The sequence below is a fragment of the Capra hircus genome, chromosome 6 (assembly GCF_001704415.2).
Source record: "Capra hircus breed San Clemente chromosome 6, ASM170441v1, whole genome shotgun sequence".
Lineage (NCBI taxonomy): Eukaryota > Metazoa > Chordata > Mammalia > Artiodactyla > Bovidae > Capra > Capra hircus.
Genome location: NC_030813.1, coordinates 52,967,572 through 52,978,235, shown reverse-complemented (window position 1 = coordinate 52,978,235; position 10,664 = coordinate 52,967,572). Strand labels below are relative to the sequence as shown.

General features: G+C 37.8%; 1 non-coding gene across 1 annotated transcript; it reads right to left on the bottom strand.

Annotated features, from left to right (window-relative positions):
* Positions 9,029-9,100, bottom strand: TRNAW-CCA. The gene has a single exon. It is a non-coding gene; the product is annotated as a tRNA-Trp (tRNA).

Below are 10,664 nucleotides of genomic sequence, written 5' to 3'. Positions count from 1 at the left end.
CGCTTTATGCCATGAGAGTGGTATCATCTGTGTATCTGAGATTATTGATATTTCTTCTGGCAATCATGATTCCAGCTTGTGCTTCATCCAGCTGGGCATTTTGTTTGATGTACTCTGCATAAAAGTTAAATAAGCAGGGTGACAGTATACAGTCTCGACATACTCTTTTCCCAATTTGGAACCAGTCTACTGTTTCATGTCTGGTTCCAACTGTTGCTTCTTGACCTGCAAACAGATTTTTCAGGAAGCAGGTAATGTGGTCTGGTATCCCCATTTCTTTAAGACTTTTCCATAGTTTGTTGTGATGCACACAATCAAAGGCTTGAGCCTTTAGTCAATGAAGCAGAAGTGGATGTTTTTTCTGAAACTCTCTAGCTTTTCCTATGATCCAGCGGATGTTGGCAATTTGATTTCTGGTTCCTTTGCCTTTTCTAAATCCAGCTTGAACATCTGAAAGTTCTCAGTTCATGAACTGTTGAAGCCTAGCTTGGAGAATTTTGAGAGTTATTTTGCTAATGTGTGAGATGAATGTAATTATGCGGTAGTCTGAACATTCTTTGGCATTGCCTTTCTTTTGGATTGGATTGAAAACTGAACTTTTCCAGTCTTATAGGCACTTCTGTGTTTTCCAAATTTCCTGGCATATTGAGTGTAGCACTTTCACAGCAGCATCTTTTAGGATTTGAAATAGCTCAGCTGCAATTCTATCACCTCCACTAGCTTTGTTCCTAGTGATGCTTCCTAAGGCGCACTTGACTGCGTATTCCAGGATGTCTGGCTCAAGGTGAGTGATCACACCACCATGGTTATCTGGGTCATGAAGATTTTTTGTATAGTTCTTCTGTGTATTCTTACCACCTCTTCTTAATATTGGGCTTCCCTGGTGGCTCAGAGGTTAAAGCGTCTGCCTGCACCTGCCTGCATTGCGGGAGACTTGGGTTCAATTCCTGGGTCAGGAAGATCCCCTGGAGAAGGAAATGGCAACCCACTCCAGTATTCTTGCCTGGAGAATTCCATGGATGGAGGAGCCTGGTGGACTACAGTCCACGGGGTCACAAAGAGTCGGACATAACTGAGCGACTTCGCTTTCACTTTCATTTTCTTAATATCTTCTGCTTTTGTTAGTTCTGTACCATTTCTGTCCTTTATTGTGCCCATCTTTACATGAAATGTTCCCTTGGGTATCTCTGATTTTCTTGAAGAAGTCGCTAGCCTTTCCCATTCTATTGTTTTCCTCTGTTTCTTTGAATTGATCCCTTGGTAAAGTTTTCTTACCTATCTTTGCTATTCTTTGGAACTCTCAATTCAGATGGATATATCTTTCCTTTTCTGTTTTACCTTTCACTTCTCTTCTTTTCTCAGCTATTTGTGAAGCCTCCTCAGACAACTGTTTTGCCTTTTTGCATTTCTTCTTGTTGGGGATGGTTTTGTTCACAAGCTCCTATATATTGTCATGAACCTCCATCCATAGTTCTTCATGCATTTTGTCTATCAGATCTAATCAGCTGGATGTGTTTGTCACTTCCACTGTATAATTATGAAGGATTTCATTTAGATCATACATAAATGGCCTAGGAGCTTTCCCCTACTTTCTTCAGTTTCAGTCTGAATTTTGCAATAAGGATTTCATGATCTGAGCCACAGTCAGCTCTCAGTCTTATTTTTCTGACTGTATAGAGCTTCTCCATCTTTGGCTGCAAAGAATATAATCAATCTGATTTAGGTATTGATTATCTGGTGATGTCCATATGTAGAATTGTCTCTTCTGTTGTTGGAAGAGGGTGTTTGCTATGACCAGTGTGTTCTCTTTCAAAACTCTGTTACTTTGTCCTGCTCAGTTTGTACTCCAAGGCCAAACTTACCTGTTACTCCAAGTATCTCTTGACTTCCTACTTTTGCATTCCAATCCCCTTTGGTGAAAAGAACATCTTTTTTTTTGGTGTTAGTTCTAGAAGGTCTTATAGGTCATCATAGAACCATTCAACTTCAGCTTCTCTGGCATTAATTGGTAGGACATAGACTTGGATTACTGTGATAATGAATGGTTAGCCTTGGAAGTGAGCAGAGATCAGTCTGTCATTTTTGAGATTGCACCCAAGTATTGGATTTTGGACTCTTGTTGACTATGAGGGCTAATACATTTTTTCTAAGGGATTCTTGCCCACAGTAGTAGATATAATGGTCATCTGAATTAAATTTGTGCATTCCAGTCCATTTTAGTTCACTGATTCCTAAAATGTTGATGTTCACTCTTGCCATCTCCTGTTTGACCACTTCCAATTTAACTTCTTTCATGTACCTAGTTAGTATTCCAGATTCCTATGCAATACTGTTCTTTACCTTTAAGAACTCCCCCATCTTTTATTTCAACAGAGTTGAGTTCTGAGTTCCCTCTCTTTTTCTTATTATGATAGTCTCTCTCTCTTATTGTGGTAGTTGAAATAAAGGTTTTCTGATATTTTAAACCTACCCAGTGCAATATTTCTTTGACAGGAAAGAAAGTAAATTATATGTTTATTAGAGACTAAGGGAAAGTTGCTCAGTCATGTCTGACTCTTTGCAACCCCATGGCCTATACAGTCCATGGAATTCTCCAGGCCAGAATATTGGAGTGGGTAGCCTCTCCCCCTCTGGGGGATCTTCCCAGCCCAGGGATCAAATCCAGGTGTCTTGCATTGCAGGCAGATTCTTTATCAGCTGAGTCACAAGGGAAGCCCAAGAATACTGGAGTGGGTAGCCTATCTCTCTCCAGCTTATATTCCCGACCCAGTAATTGAACTGGGGTCTCCTGCATTGCAGGTGGATTCTTTACCAACTGAGATATCAGTGAAACCTAAAGGCTAAAGGAATGAGGAAGATAATAAAAATTTCTTAGCGTTTTACTTAAGATGTTCTTAATATTTTAACTGGTTCGAAAAGAAGCATGCAAAAATGGCCATGCATTATGAAAAGCTGCAGTACAGCGAGGCTTCCAGGTGGTGACAAGAGAGCAGGAGATGCAGAAGTGGGCTTAAATTAGAGGGATAGGGCTGAAACTAAGTGGCCGAGTCTTCTATCATCAGCAGATTCTGCTTTTTCTGTTAAACATGGAAAAGATACAGATGTCTCATTACTTTGCCAAACAGTCTTCTCTCCTTTTTTCATAAGTGCAAGAGTCACAGAAGTGACCTGTGATGTTGATGGAGTTCAGGACATGCTACTCCAAAATATGGCACTTTGCCATATTGAATATCTTAAGCTGAAAAAGTTTGAGAAAATGGCAGAAGCAGGAAGATCACTGACCTCCCTTTTATCACCCTTTTCTTCTGAAACAGGTCATTAAATCTTCATGTAAGGCATACTTTTCCTATACCCAGAGGAAAGGCAAATCCTTATCATCAAAGAAAGAGATGCCAAGAGATGTCAGGATTCTTCCTGACTTACAGGGCTTCCTAAGTCCCACTCCCACCCCTTTCCTGCTACTGTTTACTGTAATGACCTTATACTCCTAACCTGTCATATTCCTTCATGACTGTCCATTCTTCATCAAACCGAGAATAAAATACTCAGATTTAACTGCTTCTTTGGATCATCATTTCCTTATGAAGGCCCCTGTGTCACACAAAACTTGTGTTTTCTCCTCTTAATTTGACTTTTCTCCTATTATTAGCTTATTCTTCAGACTCAGCCATGGACATTAAGAGTCAAGGAAAAAATTTTTCCTCCTTACAATATTATATGCCCACATCTTTTAAAGCCACCACTGCTTCTCTGAAGAGTAGAGATTTAAATGTGTGACCTAGGGGGAGAAAAATGAACTGGAAGTATTATTTGTAAACTTCTTGTAAAGAAAATCTTTTGTAAGAAAATGAGTTACAAAATGGGAGTTGGTCAGATTTATCTTTTTATAAATCAGCTGTTATTATTTATAATAAAATTGGATTGGTGGTCTAAGCATAAGCATAATGAGGTAATGATTCAGAAAAATCATGTTGCAGATATGCATTTTTAATATACTTAAAGCCATTTATAATTCAATATAATCTTCCAAGTTTCTAATAATACATTTAACCTATACCTTGTTAAATTAGTAATATTTGTTTCAGTTAGTACTATAAGAAAACCAAAAGATTGACTATGTCTCCTGTGAATTTTCTTACTCTGTTTTGGTTGCAAGAACACCTGTTACTATATTTGATAGCCAGATCTGTTGTATTTAAGAAAAAAAATGGCTTGCCTTAATCTCTGTTCTCTCAAAGAAACTTCATTTAAATGCACATGACTGGAAAGTTAAAAAATTGCAGTTAGAGATTTTCCATGAAACATCTTGCTATGACAAGATAAATCTGTCCTAATTTTTATTTCATTTAAAAAATAATTGCCTAATGAATAGAGTTCAAGATATTTTTAATATCAATTAAATGATCAGGCATGAGGAATATAAACAGCACATATCACAGTGGAACTGCATTAATCTTCCTTTTTGGGCATGGCTTTCTTTAAAAAAAAAACAACAAGGGTCATTATCACTGTCTAACTACATAACACCTTCTGTTAGAGATTTTAGCCAAGTAGACTCTTCATCATTAAAATTATATTATGCTAAGATACATGACAAATTCCTTTAATTGGTGATGTATTTTTAAATTTTCCCTTGTAAGAATTTTCAGCTGCTTATTGCTTCTACAGTAAGTTGTCTTATGTTTTTTTTTTTCATTCTATGTCAGTAAAATTGGTAAAAATTGAAAGACAACCTCATTATCAATATTTCATGCTTAATCATGTTTCATTGGCATTTGATGACAATGTTATGCTGTATATTCATTTAGACTTGCTATCCTATAATGCAACTATTTTACTATGAAATTTAGGATTATTAGAGAAGAATCAGCAGTTTATACCCAGATTTACAGTGATTTATTCTAGTGGTACTATTAGGATTGTAAAGCTTTCAAAGACAATCACTAAAATTCTCAATCCAGGATTAAAAAATAGCTTGCTTGAAGGGAAAAACATTTCCAGGGAAACAAAGCCATTTAACGTATTTCTTATGTAATTATTCCTCGTTGAACCACAGTTGCCACGTTGATGATTCTTTTCACTAGCATGCTGTTGACAGAGGGTGCATGGAAGTGCAGAAAAAGGCTTAATTTTGACTAATTTGCCTCTTTGCAAATGTGATCACAGCAGACAAATTTTAAAGCCATATTTTAGGGCTATTTGGGGAATTTAATTGTATGGTACTAGCCACCAGTTCATTTTCAAGTTTTCTGTTACAATGCCTCCCATAGTTCAGAGATTACTATTCCTTATTCCTGTGGCTCTGTGGAATGCAGACATGAGCTTTGATATAGGCTATGCTAACTATAGACTTCCCTGGTGGCTCAGACAGTAAAGCGTCTGTCTACAATGTGAGAGACCTGGGTTCGATCCCTGGGTTGGGAAGATCCCCTGGAGAAGGAAATGGCAATCCACTCCAGGACTATTGCCTGGAAAATCCCATGGACAGAGGAGCCTGGTAGGCTACAGTCCATGGTGTCGCAAAGAGTCAGACACAACTGAGCCACTTCACTATATGCTAAGTAAATCAGCAGACAGGGGCAGGGGGTGGGATTTTTACAATGGCAATTGAAATCTACAGTTTAAACTCTTTTTTGTTTTCTTTGGTTCATTGATTCATTGTACTGCTATATCGTGCCAGCATCTTCATCTAGAATCAGAATTGAAGTCAATAATACTTCCCTTTTCTTTCTCATCCAATATTTCCGGTAGCTTCTGTCATCATAGTAATAATCTTCTCACATTATTTTCAGGAAGTTTTTTAGCAATTATTGTTTCATTTTACACCTCTAGCGATGTGGTTCTTTGAGATGTTACTCTTTCACAGATGAAGGTTATGGCACAAAGTGGAATCGCAAATAAGTGTTGGTTACTTTAGCCTTTTGCTGTTGTAAAAGAAAGATTTATGTACTTTTTCCACTTTTAAGTATGTCCAAGTTTGATTACTAGTGCTGCTATCAATGTATTTTAATAGTTTTAGTGTCCAGATAGAAATTCTGAAGCCATTCAGAGAGACATCAAGTAGTCACACTTCTGGCCCCTCTGACCCTCACTGGTATCCTCAAGGGAAAACAGGTGAGGTACCTGACAGGTGAATTAGAATAGGATGCTGAGCAAGTGTGGCTCAGCCTTGTAATTTTTCTGCTTGATAGAGGTGCCCTTCAGGAAGTGCACACTTCATGTCTTAGATTTTACCAGGCATTCTGTCATGTCAAAAGACTAGCCACTGTCTGTCTATGACTGAGACTGGATCAGTAATTCTTCCTGATGGTGAGGTAAGAATTAGTAACCTTTAACCTAGTGGTTATCAGTAGCAAAGATGACTTTCTGTCTTGAGGCTTCATGACTTGATGATATTTCTGAGGCAACTGCAAAATAATATACAAGCTGCTTAGGGCTTTTTATTCTGACCCATCTTACAGACTTGAAATTCAGTCCTAGAAAGGTGCGGGAGAATATTAAAGGGAAGACGACTCATGGAAACTTCTTTAAAATATTAGTGATTAAAAAATATGAATGTTTCTTGACTCATATAATTCAGAATAAATGACTCTTGTGACAGCTTTGCCATTTCAGTGGCATTAATTGATATACAAAACAGTAACTACATTAGAAGTAGTGTCAGGGAGGGAGCAGGTGTCTAAATGGCAAGACACAGAAAGCTATGTAAGGCAGTATCCTGGGATGAGGCAACCAGTAGGGCCTCTTAGACCTTGGTAAAATAATATCTGTGAGGCCACTGTATATATTCACAATTTGAATAAGAGCTATATTAAAAATTCATGAGTCTACATGAAGTACAGGGGTTTGTCAGTAGAAAATTTAAAACATCAGATTGAAAAGAAGTTTTTGGTTTCAGTCCAACTAGGGAACATAACCAGCACTAACTCTTCCTGTTTGTAGTTCTTGAACTGAGGGACCAACTATTTCTATTCTTTATTGTCAGTTTTGCCATTCCTGGCTAATTTCACTTCTCTCGCCTCAAGAAAACATAGCAAAACTGTTATTAGTCAGGAGCCCATGGTTCTTTGGAACTACATTGTTTTGAAACAAAAGAGCCCCTTACCTCTGCCGTTTATTTCAAGCTGGCTGTATCATTACTCATAAGATGTAATGACAATCATGTTAACATGTAAAATTAAAATTTAAAATAAAAAAAAAAAAGATGTAATGACATCATACTTTATGCCACAATTATTATTGACTTGCAGTAACACTCTCAAAGTGTTCTGTGCTTCACTGGTGAAGACCACAAATGCATGTCTTACTTGGGGTATGAGGGAAAATGTAAACTATATTTTGTTTTCTGGTCATTTTAAATTGTGCAGAATTTCTTACCACAAACTTAGAACAACATGTTCTTCAAATGTCATCTCCTGAACTCTTTAGGACTGCATTCTATAGAATATGATCACTCTCAATACTAACCACACACCCTTCCTTCCACACAATGCTCTTTGTTCAAGGAAAATCCTTCTCTTATCTGGTGATTCTTAAGGCCAACTTCATGGAGTACAAAATCTCCATATGAATCAGTCAGAGGAGGACATCAGTTATATGTCCATTGGCATTAAAGAGAAAAGGTCTTAAGAGCCATAGAATGTGGCAAGCATGACTCTTCCACAGGACTGCCTGGCATATGACATAGAGCCTGTGAATGTGATATAGTGACTTAGGTATCAGTGGTGGGGGCCTGCAGGATTAAAGATGCTTTTAGGACCCTTTTATTACTGCCATTGTAGACTGAAGTTAGCACCAAGGTCAGATCATAGATAGGCAAGAAGCAAGAGCCTTAAGTACAAGGTGACGGATGAACTCTAGCTCAGAGGCCTGCACTTGTCCTGTGTCTAAAATGAGTGAAAGTAACCCCAAATCAAAGTGTTGCTACCATTCTGAGGGGCTTCCTTAGTGGCTCAGATGGTAATGAATTTTCCTGCAATACAGGAGACTTGGATTTGATCCCTCGGTTAGAAAGGCCCCTGGAGAAAGGAATAGCTAACCACTCCAGTATTCTTGCCTGAAGAATCCCATGGACAGTGGAGCCTGGTGGGCTACAAGTCCATGGAGTTGCAAAGAGTCGGACACAACCGAGTGTCTAACACACGTTCACCATCCTCATAGTCCAAATTCAAGCATCTTGTGAAAGAAATAATATGCTAGATAGTGAGAGATATCTGTTTTTCTGGCCATGCTGCAAGGACCATGACTCCACTGGTGTGAGTCTTGGAGCTCCTTGGGTAAAACCCTTATCTGGTCAACTCCATGTAGGGCAAAGGGGAAAATGAGAGGAGGAGGTTTGCAAGTCCTTAACATAGGACAGTATCCATTCATAGATGGCACTAGTGTCTCTGGCATATTCAGGTCCCAGACAGGGACATTCTCAAAAGAAATCACTCCAAAGCTGCAAATAGGAGGAGAATGATCCAACTCTAAGCTCATTTCAGAAGAATTCTTACTTAATTTTGAATCTCTTATCTGCAACTTATAAAAATGTGAGAATTTAACTAGTTTGTCAGTGTTTCAAAGCCCAATTTCATTTCTCTTTACAATAGAAATAACAGTTACCTGGTAGATTTGCTACAAGGAAGACATGAGAAAATGTATTAACTGGAATTGTAATATAGTAGATTCTAATTCAGAAATAATATGAAATTCAGCCCACCTCAGGCAAAAAAAGTATTGCTGAAACAAAATCATATTTCTTTGGTGGACTCCAAAGAAAGATTTGGGGCACACCCATGCCAGTGGAAAGCCTGAATGATCGCATGTGGTAGGCTGAACAACCTCACTGAGGGCTACAGGTAAAATTGGAATATCTAAAATTTTGCTTATATGTTAGAGTCAGAGAGATGCTATGGTCTTGGTGGGGGGAGGCGGTGGGGGAAGTGCATTCATTACCAAACTATAGCTGTCTACCAGGCTTCTCCATCCATGGGATTCTCCAAGCAAGAATACTGGAGTGGGTTACCATTTCCTTCTCCAGGGGATCTTCCCGACCCAGGGATTGAACCTGGGTCTCCTGCATTGGAGGCAGACGCTTTAACCTCTTAGCCACCAGGGAAGCCCATAGCTGCTGTAATAATACAGGTTGTTGTATTTCTTCCCATTTAGCTAAGGAGTTATTTTTCCCTACTTTGGATAATTATGTAATTACTTAGCTGCATTATCACAAACTGATGATTCATGCTTTTGCCTCAGGATAGCACAGTAGTTACTTGTAGGAGATAGAATTGTAAAGTTCTTTAAAAGAACTATGTGGCTGCTGCTGCTGCTGCTAAGTCACTTCAGTTGTGTCTGACTCTGTGCGACCCCATAGACGGCAGCCCCAAACTTTAACACTGAAAGAACTAAAAGCTACATTAGAATACAACAGAGTGGTCACATCCTTTAAGCATCTGTATTGTGAGATAATTGTTACAATTAATTGAGAGGCTAATTGTTACAAGTCCTACAGGAAATGGATATAGTCCTTACACTTAAGACTTTATCTGCTATTCATCTTTCTTGAGTGTGTGTATGTCCGTGTATACATATGTGTATAATGTGTATACACATATGTATATTTATGTATATATACATATATATAACTACATAGAACTTGTAGACTTATTTTTGAATAACAACAGAAGTGACATTTCCTTGGCCTTATATTTCACTACATTAGGAATCAGACAGTCTACAATAAAATGTCAGACTGTTTGTTGAATATGTTGGTTGAGTATGTCCCTATTGTGTCTGTAAAGTATAAAATAGGGAGAAAATGTTGGCAAACATGTGTGGCTCATTAGTTTATACAGCTAAGTGATTATTTTATTCATTAACTGTTTTATCTTGTGTTTTGTTTCTGGATTTTTTTTTTTTTTTCATTTAGAACTGGCCTAAAGAAACACCAAAACTCACTAACTCACCTTCTTAAGCTATATTGGATGTTCTATTCCAGAACATCTCTGCAGACTAAATTGCTATGTCTGCTTAAAGGTATATAATATTACATTATGCATTTTCCTTTTAAAAAATGTCTGAAAAGTTAGGAAAGATACCAGGTTCTCTGGTATAAATAAATTTGTATCAAGGATACAGGGACAGACATGGAAATATTCACACATTTTTGGACCACTGTCCATCAGGGTGTATACCATCTGGTAAAACATCATCTGTTCACCTTTCAACATTACAGTCAATGACCACAGACGCTACATTATTTGAAAGTTTTGATTGTATTATGTGTATATTTGAGTCTAAATGATGGACATTCCTATATGTACCTGGATTGCTAAGACTGCTTATAATTTAGCCTATAATCCTGACTTTTTAGAGTCCAATCTACTCTATACTGTGATAAAAAGCATACAGTTCAGCACCACCAATTCCCAACAAGGAATTGACAAACAGGTCCAGGGATCAGTGAAAGTATAGGAGTAGCGTGTATTGGGCAAATGTTAAAAATAGGAATATAAAGTTGGGGAATTCCACTTTTTTGACTTTTGACTGAAATTAGATAGCTAAGAATATCTTTTCAAATCCATATAAACACTTTTTAAAAAGGCAATCAGCATTTTTATATGTAAGGCAGTTAAAGTTGATAAAGACTGCATTTTTCTCCTAATTTGGGGGGGGGCGTTTAT